The 13,286-nt window shown below is 39.7% G+C and overlaps 2 protein-coding genes across 9 annotated transcripts in view; both read left to right on the top strand.

Moving 5' to 3' along the window:
* The window catches only part of LOC143213078 (uncharacterized), an 832,749-nt gene that overhangs the window by 650,293 nt on the left and 169,170 nt on the right, over positions 1 to 13,286 (top strand). The gene's annotated exons all lie outside the window — the stretch shown is intronic.
* Positions 1 to 13,286, top strand: part of LOC143213087 (uncharacterized) — a 179,980-nt gene that overhangs the window by 125,600 nt on the left and 41,094 nt on the right. Inside the window, exon 3 of one of the 3 annotated variants that reach the window (XM_076432613.1) lies at positions 1 to 13,286. This exon is cut by the window's left edge and continues 25,337 nt beyond it. The exons of the other annotated variants lie outside the window; for them this stretch is intronic. The gene's annotated coding sequence lies outside the window, so the exon portion shown is untranslated. 3 annotated transcript variants of the gene reach the window in all.

Here is a 13,286-nt window from a genome sequence, read left to right as displayed (position 1 = left end):
TGAAAATTAAAAAAATTTCAAAATTAATTTAAATTCCCGGACATATATCACTATCCAAGGCAGTGAGAATACTGACCAAGCTGCTGCAGCAAATTCACCTAACCCAAGCGACCCCTTAGTAATCATTAGACTCCGGATCTTTATGCAAAATAAAAAGTTTGTGCATTACTCGGAAGACACAGAAGCTAAATATATATTTACATTTTTCACTAACAATTTTAATATACTGAAAATAATATAACAATACTCTTTTTTATCATGAATGCATAAAATCCAGAATCTAGCAAGTGCCCTAATATGGTATAGCCGCCTATTATGGCACTACCTTATATCTTGTAAAGGAGAAGTCGCACTCTGGTGGAGAAAATCCTCAAACAATAGTTTACCATGTTTACTCAACAGCGTCCAGTGCAAACCCACCATTTTAATGTCTCCAAGTGTTGAATATTTTTTTGGTTAGATTTTCGGTTGCATCTTTTTTGAGGAAAGTAAGTGATTTAGAAATCTTTGAACATATCTGTAGTTCCAGTTTATTTATATTAATGTTTGCCAACTGTTGGTTTCGGATGAAATTCATTTTCTCTTTGTCAGTAGCTAGTATTGCCAGTCCAGTGGAGTTCCCAATATGGCACTAACCAAGGGTTCCCTAATATGGGTATAGCTATATTGACATTCTTTTTGTTAGAAACTTTTTTTGTTATAAATGCATAAAATCCGGTATCTGGTGATCATAGACGACTTAATCAAGGAATGAAAAATGCGACAAAATTTGCAAGAGGATTGCAAGGAAAACAGATTGGATAATAGTGGGGCAACGAAGACACGAAAGAGAGGTTGGTGGAGACAGCAAGTATTTGAGATAAAAATAGTTGGATCGTGTTTATTAGGGTTCGGCATAGCTACGACGTCGAACATGATCACCGATATTTCGTTCGAGCATATAAAGTCCCTAGCGGTGCTTTCGCAGTCTCCGCATACTCGCCTCCGTTCATGGTTGGGCCTTTATGACATGCAATATTTTTCCACTGGTGGATTGCATATTTTACTAGGAGCAGCTCTTTCGCGACAACATGAGTAACAACCTTCGAGAGCTGGACGGAATGCGCCCAGCACTCGTCGCTTCTTCGTGAATCACAAATGAATGGAAAATTAAAAGCGATGTTGGTACTCGGTCCTCTTTCGTAACGACAGCGGTCTGCCTTGAATATTTATGACACGGCATCTTCATTGAACATCCCCAGCTAATGAAACTTCGAATCATTTATCAGTTCGAATGAGGATATCTGTGTCCGAGAACGATAATGATATTCGGCTACGAAAAAATCAACTGAGACATTCAACTTCGGTTTACGGCCGGAGGCTCGACCCGGTGATTAATATTATTATTATATTATTATCATAGTTAGATTCGCTGAACATCTTTCCGCCAAAATACCCCATGAAAGTAACTCCATCCAGATTCAACCCCAAATAACCATCGTTCGACGCATTTTACAAAAATGCTTCCACATCATTTGGAGGATTTGGAAGTCACTGGTTCAAAAGTTATGGGTGTTTAAAGTTGAGCGATTTTAAGGGTTTCTGATAGGTAAGAGCGCCGCCGTTATCAACTTTGCACACTCATAACTTCTGAACTAGTAAATTCCTAATATTAAAACTCGGAGAGATTTTTAATCCCCCCAAGTGAAGTTCAGTCAAACATCGAAGTGACTAAATAGCATAAGACAAATCTTTTCGTTACGTCTCAATCATTTAGTAAAATACTACGGTCCGGTACTACGTGCTGTCCAGAGTTAGGTGACTTTGAATTAATTAATTTCAATCCATGTATAATAAATAGATATTATATTCGTGTTTGTAAAACAGAGAAACCACGAATAAACGTTGAAATACTATCCGGTTGGAACGAAAGTAGTTCAATTATTGCAGCGAGTACATTATTATTTGAAATGCATCTCCAGCTCTGATTTTATTCCAATTGCAAGTACAAATACTCGGGCGCATCTGGTTATTCAGTGTTCGCGGGATTCGACCGGGATTTCCTTCCGTCAGTCAACTGATATCCGTTGACGTATTCACGTTTACCCTCGAAGTTTGTATTCCTTAACGTTCCCGTCCTTCCCTTCGCGCCAGTCTTTGCTGAATAATTTTATACGATTTTATCTGTGTTTGATGTCTGCGCTGGTAAATGCATTTTCGCGTTCCACTCTTCCATATTCAACAGTATTTGCATACTTGTTTATATTCACGCATTGATTTCCTTCGGCAACGCTTTCTTCCCTACCCGAACACCTAGCGCCATGTCTGCGACTTCACGCATGCCACTCGGCTATCCATTTTCTACACCAGTCCATCGAATTTAAGTATGTTTTGATTATGGGAATATCCTAACGCGGTGATTCCGATAAATCAAATTTATTTATTCCTCTTTCAAAAGTTGATTTATTCAAGGATTCTTTGCTACAGCAAAGTCTAATTATTTTGAGGGCTGTTCTTTCCTTTACCGGACTCAAAATGTGTGCCTTTCTTCTATAAATGTATTTGGTATCTAATCCAGTAGATTTGTACCCGGCGCGGATGCAGATGGAAGTTTCGATCCTCTAGGATCAATGGTTCAGGAGATATGCTTGTTTAAAGTTGAGCAATCTGCAGTGTTTTCGACAGGCCCTTACCTGTCAAAAATGCTCAACTTCAAACGACCATATCTCCTCAACTATTGATCCTAGAAGATCGAAACTTCGATCTGCATCCGCGCCGGGTACAAATCTACTGGATTACATACCAAATACATCATAATTCGTAGGAGAAGGTACCAATTTTGAGTCCGGTAAAGTAAAGTTTACCCATTCTGAGATTTGCTTGAAAAATAAATGTAGTATAAGTTTTTAAGTTACAGTTTCTCTAGGCTGTACTGTACCTCCGGTAACCAGACATTTTTGCTTTTCGCTTATGCAATCCTGTAGATTTTTGCGAGAAAATGGCAAAAATCCAAACATTTTAATCTTAGAAAGTTTAAAATTTAAACTTGGTTAAAATTGGAAAAAAGATTCTCTATTTTAACTATTTTAATGCATTGTTTGATAAAGTCTATGGCCATTAAACTTTGATATCTGAAATTTGTTTGCAACCAACAAAATGTTTCGAATATACAGAAAAAAAATGGATCTGATAATTGTATCCGAAGTCACCATAAATGAATAAAACTGCAGGGAACTTGCAATTATAGAAATTGGTTAGAGAATAATTTAGAATTCCGTTTCCGACAGCGCAGTAATTTATTGAATGTTTATAAGTTCGCGTGCTGCACGTACTCTTTCACAGGTAATTGCATCGAGAAGGGCGGATAAGCCAAGTTGCGGAAACGGTGAAAGAAGGTATAACTTCTCGAACCTTTATCACTAGTTAAATCCGAATACTTTTCAGTTAACAAACTTCAAGTACTGCTACTGTGAAAGCTTCGCCTTCTTTGGAAACTTCAGCCCTTACGATAACAGGTTCTAATCAGAAGTGGATAACTCTGTGGAGTACGGAGATTGTGATAAAGTTTCACGACACGGTTCGTTTAATTTTTAGACGATCGTTCCTATTATCAAGCGATTCGAATCTACCATATTGGTTCTCGCTTGCTCGACGCGATAAGTATTTCTCTTTCACTCTAATCGTCCGCACGACTGAAAATCGAGGAGAGGAGAACAAATAAAACGGGGACGTTTTGTCCATTCTTTATCCCTTTTATCCTGAGAGGGTAGTTAGATTTCACAGAGGGCTGTTAGAGAATCATTTGCTGTTATTTATGAATCATTTGCTGTTAATTTAATTAAATTGTTTTAGAACAGTCTATAAAATGTTTAAATACATTATTTTTTCAAAATCATTGTGACAAACTCAATTTAAGATGTTTGAAGATACTGTACGAATTTTTTCGGATTATTACGAGAACTATTACTCAGAAAACACGAGCTCGCCGTTAGGCAAGTAATCAGCGCGTGCTTGTGGCGCCACCTACATGCCAACATGGCGGCGCCCATACCGGTAAAAAGTTGTGGAAATCGCTGAACTTTAAACATACATAACTTTTGAACTACTGAATTATACAGGATTATATAAAACAAATAGAAGCTGGGAAACTATGATTCGGTTATCAAAGTAATTTACACACCCACGTACAATTTACATGTAAATGCAAATTAGGTTAGGAGTAACAATCCTTTTATATTATATCCTTATATTATATCCTTATAATGCGTTCGAAATTGATTTCATTATTCAGAATTCTTCAATTCGTTTGATATCAATTAACTATAATTTAACTTTGTAAAAGTGGATCTCTATGCAAAATTAAGCTTCCCGAGCGTAATTCACAGAGAAAGATAATTAAAGACAATTCCTTTCCAGTATAAAGGCTACGTGAACTCAAACGTACTGGAAAGCTTACCATATGTGAGGAAAATCATTTGAAGTGCAATTATCTCTCTAATTGAAATAACGATTTTACAGTGCACTTTTCCCTTTGTTAGAAACCGTCTTTTCACAGAAAAACGTTCTACGGATTGCATCGAGAATTTTGAAGTTGGTCTATAAAAGCAAGATGGAAAATTCCCTTATTATGAAAATATGCAAATACCACTCGTTTCCCTATCGAAAACTTTTCCAGCGTCGTAACGCTGGTTAGAGGCTGATGTACGTTCGTCGTGACAGGCACCGGTAGAATACTTTCGGACACATATATGTGGGATCGTAAAACGTCATTAGATATTCATTCGTTATTCGCAGTCGATCGGGCACCGTGCTGACTCCCAGGGATGTCGTTTTCTTGATCGTTAAACGTCGTTCGGTTCGGTAGAACGCCCGATAAACCATTCTTCTACTGCTAGCACGTAGCCGACATTTCTAGCTCTCAGTCATGCCAGGAAACGAGTTACCACGTATGCATACGAATATTAACCTCCCGAATGCTTTTGTACTAGTCAAAATACTTGGCTTACCACGATCATAGACAAACAAGATATTACGTTGGCCTTTTCTTTCGTTTTAAAGTAACACAGAGGCGTCGAGGTATAATAAGTCCGGTGAAGTCATTGTATAAAGAAAAACGGTTCAAATTACAGAAAAATAACGATGCATTGTTTCGCCAGCCTGTAAGAAAGTAGTGAATGGTATAAGGCAGGCCTGGGCAACTTGAGGCTCGCGAGCCACAGACGACTTTCCTCCCCACTCCTTTCTTTATTGTACTAGTAAAAATACTTGGCTTACGATGATCACAGACAAAGAAGGCATTAGGTTGGCCTTTTCTTTCGTTTTAAAGTAACACAGAGGACTCGAGGAATAATAAGTCCGGTGAAGTTATTTTATAAAGAAGAACGGTTCAAATTACAGAAAAATAACGATGCATTGTTTCGCCAGTCTGTAAGGAAGTAGTGAATGGTATAAGGCAGGCCTGGGCAACTTGAGGCTCGCGAGCCACAGACGACTGTCCTCCCCACTCCTTTCTTTATTGTACTAGTAGAAATACTTGGCTTACGATGATCACAGACAAACAAGCATTAGGTGGGCCTGAAAGTTTCTTGCGTTTTAAAGTATCACAGAGGAGTCGAGGTATAATAAGTGCGGTGAAGTTATTGTATAAAGAAGAACAGTTTAAATTACAGAAAAATAACGATGCATTATTTCGCCAGTCTGTAAGATAGTAGGGAATGGTATAACGCAGGCCTGGGCGACTTGAGGCTCGCGAGCCGCAGACGACTTCTCTCCCCGCTCTTTTTTTTTAAATGTGAGGGTAATCCTGTTACGGATACCAGTGATACCCAGTGGGAGATGACGGAGAGGTTATGTGGGACTTCCCCATAACAAATGACACACAGAGAAATTTATAATGTAAGAGCTTACTTATTATTTTCCATACTACAAAGTTTATTTTTCGGTAAAGTCTGTCACCAGCGAATTGATTACACATTCTCTATGTTATGTATCATATTAAACAAAATCTGTGACGTCGACGTCAAAACATGATGGATTGGTGTGGAACGACCGAGCTATCCACATTTTAACAAGTAGAAATAATCTGCGATGACCGGATACAGAGACCAGTATTATTTCAACAAATAAGGGATCCACACTCTGTACCATCCTATGTGTAACTTATTATTATAATGTCAAAAATTAAAAGTCCTTGTACTTTAAACTTATTAACGTGTCCCTGCAAAACGGGACTCAATGAGTGGAGTCGATAAGTGAAAAACTTTTCCCTATACTTGAGTCTTACAAGGGAAGGGTCCCAAGTGTCCGACTTCGATTTTGATAATCTTTTGTGAGACGATGGTATGTGGATCCCTAATTATGTCTGCAAAATACTAGGTGTAGTTACTCAATAGTTTCAAAGATATAAACAATTAAAGTTGGATACTATTCGTATCAAACAAGGTATGAAACTTTAATTGTTTATGTCTTTAAAAGTATTGAGTAACTACACCTAATATTTTACAGACATCATTAGGGATCCATATAGCATCGTCTCACAAAAAATTGTCAAAATCGAAGTCGGACACCTGTTAGTTTCCGAGATATTCGCAGAAAACTTTAGGTTATCGACAAATCTACGTTACCACCTAGTACACACCAGTTGGGACGTAGAGCACATGCCAACATGGCGGCGCCCTTACCGGTCGAAAACGCTTAAAGTCGTTCAACTCTAAACACGCATACCTATTGAACCAATTGATTCCTAACATTAAAACTTGGAGTTTGAGTATTTACTCGTTAAAATCTACAGGATGATACAAAACAGTTATAAAAATGTCTAGATCCCTAAGGTGAAGTTTAACCATAAAATGTATAGAAAAATATCAAAAAATGAATTTAAAACATTTTTGACGCGTTTGGTTTTCTCTCTTCAGCAACACTGGCAGGGTTACTGCACAATTGGCTATTAAATCGGTTTGCAGCGTCGACTTAACAATGCCGGGACCGTCAACTGACAGCTCAAGATCAGATTCCAAGGCATGGCACGGGTAAAAGGCAATCGAAACACAGCCGGAATTAACGAGCAAGAGAATATATAAGGCACAAAGAATCTGTTAATAAGGATCCTATTCCGCTTTTGTGACAATCGCGAGCAGTTCCGATTCTTTTGTCCGTCGAACCATTTGCAATGTAACGCCGGCTTTAAATTAACCCTTGCTTTGAGTCGCGTTCATTTTTACTGGTCTATTTTCGTTACTAATTAACGAGCGTTTCTTTGAACTGTCAGTCACCGCTACGCCTTACCATTCACAAAATGGTCATTCGTAAACATTTTCGTTTGTCTTCCGCAACCAAACTGCCACGAAATAGTGAAATCTCTCTGACGAGGGACGGGCACGCGATCTTCAAACATTTTTCAGTAGTTTTCAAGGTTCAGGAGGTAAACAAATATTTATTTTTGAAGCACCATCCGAAGAAATTCGACCAAAATATTTGAAGAAATCAAGTTTCCATGCAACATTTCCTTTTCAAGTTTTTCTCATTGCAAGAAACTTCACTTATAAATGCATCAATTAGGTCTGGATGAGGGACCTTTAGAACCTTATTCCAAACCTTTTTTTTTCTTAAGAGAAAAGTAAGAGTCGGCTAAGACAAATATTTCCGCTAATTTAAAAGAATATTAAGGTTCTTATAACTCAAACAAAAACCAGACTATTTTAGACATTAACTAGATTTAATTTAGATTAACTAGACATAAACTATTTCCCTATGTTAGGGGTCTGGGTTATTTCTATCATTGTAAAATATTCTTGAAGATTTATCTCGATGATGGCAACAGTCACAAAATGGAACAAATTAAAACTTTCAATAACCTCGAACCTTTTTACACGATGTCATATGTTGATGTTAAACTCGCCACGGTAAAATGGCCGGTTTCACGGATAATGATTGCAAAAAGTTCATTATTGAAGCACACGTTATAATAGAGGCGCGCATAAAATCGAACTAAATTCAATCATCTCGCCTTTGGCAGGCAACACGCGCCCGGTAGCTTTTAACGGTGGCCGCGTGTCGCGCTAATAAAAATGTCAACCGAATATTTTTAGATTATGGATGCACGCGTCGCGAGAATTTCGTGAATACGTTACCGAGAAAGTGGAGAAACTGGGCCAGCAGTTGCGAAGCCCGGTCGCCGTGCAAAACGCGGACGTGATAGAATGCGGCGCGACACCGGCAAAGGAAATCGACCTTTTATTTCGCTCACAAAGGACTTCTGTTAAGGTAGTAACGAAGGCAACGACGAAGTCTCATTACATCCTTCTCTCGCGAGAAGAGAAAGAGAAAGCCCTGGCAGCTTTCCGAGGAGCCGCGAGAGAGAGGAAACTGCGTTAAGCGGAACTCGAATTAAGCCACAAAGAGACTGAGACGTCGCGCGGTTTTACAGGCATCAGAGGAACGACTTTGTGGTCACGGAATTTTTTTCAGAATCTGCGCCCCGATCCTAGGACAAAGAATATCGACGGTAATTATGATCGATGACATAGGACGGCTTCGATCCATCGAGAATGACCCTTCTGGACAAGAACAGCTTTGTGTAGCTCACCCAAGAGATTGGGCTGATAAAAAAGCGGTCAGAGCAGTCTCGCGTTACCGTATGGGCAACTTGGGCAAATGGGGGCCCTGGACACAAACCAAGATCCAAGATCCTTTACGGTTTTTCTCTTAAAATTATTTAGATGGGGTTAGGGGCCCCGAAATTCTACTTTGCCCAAGGCCCCAGCTAGTTATAACGCGCTACTGTGTATGTCTATCTTTGTAAACTCTAGAACAGTGTCAATAGAACGTCGTTAAATCGCCTTAGGAATCGCCCCTTCTAAGGAAGCACAACATTTTTGGAACACCCTGTGGAAGGAGCTTTGTCGTTGCAGAAATAATATAATACATAGAAGGCACGTTTAACCTCTTTCTTTTTTGTTAAGGATGAGGGGGAAAGTGCTATTACGCACACCCATACCCACTAAAAACCTCAACCTCACCCGGGACAGCCAATGGGCTTCTACTATCCATACTTGACCCAAAATATGGCTTCACCAGGGTCCTACCGTCCGCATTAACTCCTGGAGAAGCTAGCTTCAGGCCCGACTCCACACCTGTTCTTTTCATAGAAGGCACGTTTAACCTAAAGCGAAATCACGGTGAGATGATGGACCCCCTCTCTGATAACAAGACCAGTCTACGGCACGGGCACCGTGGTCTATGGGGTCCTAGTCCATCTCCCAAGGTTCCAGCTAGTTATAACGCGCTACTGACAATGCGTCAGAGAGAAAGATATCCATTCTCTACACATTTTTGCCTCGTACCAATCGACTGGCACATCTGCTTCGCGGGCCAGCGTTAGGCACCCCTGTCTTAGGAGAACCCACATTAGCTCTGGGGATAAAGTCAAGGAGTGATGCTGAAAAGTGGGAGAACCTAAAAATTAATAGTGGGAGTCTATGGTACATATACACTCAATCAATAAGACAACCTCGAAATCTCCGAAATGCCTTCACCCATGTCAGAAATGTTTGCATCGCAATCTTTCTATACACTTCTTGTAACACTGTTTAATATTATTACAAATGACGGAAATACCCAAGGTGTCCAAAGTTATTGGACACCACTGAAGGCTACATCGTTCTGTCGAATCATTCCTGACTTCAGAATAATTTTTCCTAGCATCTCCATGTTGCCCCGCCTTCCGCCATTATAAATTTCTTTCGGGAATGTTTGGGGGGATGCAACATCAACGTGGAGAATGTCTTTCCCGTGTAGGTACGTGCGCGTGCGGTTAGGTAGGAACATGGCCCGGGACAGACAGCAGTTTGCTGTAACGCGGGTTCCTCTCAGACATAGTTCCGAGGGAAGACCGTAGACAGAAGGAAAGTGTAGTAGACGCGAGGAAAACCCAGCAAGCAACGGTTGAGTGTCTGAAAATGCTGACGACTGGCTCTCTTACCCTTTCAAGGAGTATCTTCCCCGCATAACGAGGAGGGAGTCTTGAAAGGGGAAAGAGGCGGCGAAAGAGTCACGAAATGAAATCCTGCCTGGAAAGTCTGCGATAGAATCCTGCTCAACGTGCAGCGTGTAATTGCAATCGCGCCGTATCATTCTTCCATTTGATAACGAATTCATAAAAGAAGATCATGTGCATTTACGAGAGGACATAGTCCCGTAAGGAGATTAGGTCAATATTATAGGGTGACCTCTACCGTGAATGAACATGCAATAATTTATGCAGTAATTGTATTGCTAATTATTTATCAGATGTCCCGCTAAGGAGACCATTTAGCATTTATTGCTTTCGAGGGACTACGAATATTTTCATTTTGCATAAAAATCCGCTGTCCACGTACCCATATTACACAGGGTGAGTCTCCTAACAAATATCTTTGTTTTGATTGAGGTCAAAATTGATACCTTTCTCCTACGAATTCTGATGTATTTGGTATGTAATCCGATGGATTTGTACCCGGAGAACCTGCAGATCGAACTTTCGATCCTCTAGGATAAATAGTTGAGGAGCTATGGTCGCTTAAAGTTGAGCAATCTCCAGTGTTTTTGACAGGTAAAACACTGCGGATTGCTCAACTTTAAGCAAGCATAACTCCTGAACCATTGATCCTAGAGGTTCGGAACTTCGATCTGCATCCGCTCCGAGTACAAATCTTTTACATACCAAATACATAATACTTTATAGGAGAAAGGCACAAACTTTGAGTCCGGTAAACTAAAGAGCAGTCGAGTGGTTCAATGGGGCTCACACGATGCCGTAATAGTATTTGTTTGTATATGTCATTTCTTTTTTTAGAGATCTCAAGATCATATTAATTTTTCTAAAAGGGACCACATTATTTAAACAGCTGTAGTGGTAGTTCCTATTATTACGAATTCAGTGACGATAATTTACCCAAGAGTAGTCACTGAATTCCACCATAGTTGTTTGAAATAGATGGTACCGTCTAAATAAATTAAGATGACCTTGCATCTCTAAATATATGTGATACGTCATAAATAAATATCAGTAACATTTTCTCTGCCCCCGTTTTCTCTATTAACTTACAAACAAAAATAAACTTCAGTTTAATCGAGAATGAGACGAGATAGTAACCGACCACATCTTGTTCAAAAAGTATAATCCTCCCGCGTTATTGATCTTCGTTTCCGATTCGTAATCGACAAAACAAAACAGCAAACAGTATTTGTGTATCCTTTTGAAGGAACAGCCTGTTATCGTCTGGGGTTAGGAGTCTGTTATCGTATCAACAGTCGGTGAAGAAAAATATTGTCATGCTCGATTCGATTCACTTGGAAAAGCGGTTTCAGTCACTCGACAGAGAGGTTATGGCATCAAAGGTTGTTTAATAACGTCGAGAACCCTCGGGCAAATAAATTCTCTTAGATTTCCTCATTCCCTTTGTTGCAGGGCATAAACACAAATGTGTGCCTCAAATGAACGCGTTGAACGTTGAGGACTCGCAACAGATTGAACAAATTATGATCCTTTTTGTGACAGTAGAGATTTCTCATATTTTATAAAATGTTACATTTCGTTCGGAACATACTATTTATTTAGAATCGTGTGTGTCCAATCTGTAAAGCACTTCTGAGTGGTTCAATAGCAAATGGCTGTTCTAAGCTATCCGAAAAGCTACGCCGAGTTCCAAGCAGTGTCGCCAGATGAGGGGAGTCACGGTGAAATGATGTACCCTCTCTCTGATGACCAGAGTACATGCGCGTGCGCGACGGAGATTTAGTGGGGCGAATGGAAGACACGTTGCGCGTGCGCGATGGGGACGCAACAATGACATGACATTTCGCAGGTTTTAGGTTATTGCCGAGTAAAATTCGCCCATTTACTTATTTCACATACTATGTAATTATTGATCCCTTTATGTCTATGTTGTGACTTGTATTTCTTTAAAATGTAACGTTACAAATAAAACATAATTTGTCAATTTATCATGTAGAAGAAAAATGAGTGAATTTATTATCCCAGTCTCTTTTATGCAACTATTTTTGAGGAGCGTATGAGGGTTAACAGTGTTAAAATATATTATGATTTATTGATTTTACTGGAATGTAACTCAGTACTACATACGTACATACAGATTTCAAGATTTTTTCAATTGTACATATAAATAGTAAGCATTCATACTTCGCTTCACGACTGAAACTTCCACATGTTACAATTAATTTTATTTATAATAAAGAATGTTTACAGTCTCTATTTAGAACGACCCACATGATTCATTTCATTAAGTAGGTACATGTACATAATAGGTACGATACGATACGCGGCAATAACCTAAAACCTACGAAATGTCAGTCGTTGTTGCGTCTCCATGGTCTCCATCGCGCACGCGCAACGTGTCACATATTACTCTGGTCATCACAGAGAGGGGGTACCTTGTATTCCCCTCGAGTGACGGTTCGGTCACTTTCTGGCGACACTGGTTCCAAGTGATATTCGTTTTCGAGATTCTAAGCAGCCTGCGACGTCAAAGTAGACGAACAGTCCCGTAGGTAGTTGGACACTCGTGAGGGAAATCCAATAAAATTATGCAACTCGATTGAGACCGGAAGCAGACCCGTTTGGATGTCCATCAGGACCGAATGTCTCTAAAGGCCGGCCTTCTCGTTTTCACGAGTTAACAACGTGATACATCAGCATAGCCACGCGCAAACTTCTGTGGGGACAGTCTCTCCCTCCGGTCTGCCACTTGTGGGATCTTTCCACGAAGGGGATGGGCTAGTTAACGCGAAGTGACTCTAACTGTGAATGTGTATGGATGCTCGGTTGGCTGAGTGGTTTGAAACTTATTTCATTCGAATCCTCGAACGTGTGATCGCTGGCGGTTACAAAACAGGGCTGGGTCAAACTCGGAGAGGGAAATTATTATGTGTAAAGATTAGTTTGGTGCTTGCTTATTCAACATCTTTCTTTAACAGATTTTAACATTAATGATTCGAAGCTTTAAGTATTATTATTTGTCAAACAACTCTGTCAAGCGGATATTTAGTCTCGCTGATTAGAATTCAACAGCAGATTCAATGATTTCGAGCCATAAATTAGCCTAAGAGTCGGGACCATGGTGTGGTAGATAAGTGAGATGATGTGCGGTAAGATTTGTATATAATATAACTTTTGATGAACACAACTTACTTTAATAAACGTAATTAAACTCCCGTCGTAACACATGGCGTGCGCACATCTCTCTACGAACATAACCTCTCTGCAACAGTCACTCCATCTCCGTCACTCTGGCCTCTCACTCTTTTTTTTT

The sequence above is a fragment of the Lasioglossum baleicum genome, chromosome 10, assembly GCF_051020765.1.
Source record: "Lasioglossum baleicum chromosome 10, iyLasBale1, whole genome shotgun sequence".
NCBI lineage: Eukaryota > Metazoa > Arthropoda > Insecta > Hymenoptera > Halictidae > Lasioglossum > Lasioglossum baleicum.
Note: the sequence above shows the minus strand (reverse complement) of the source record. Positions and strands in the feature narration are given on the sequence as shown.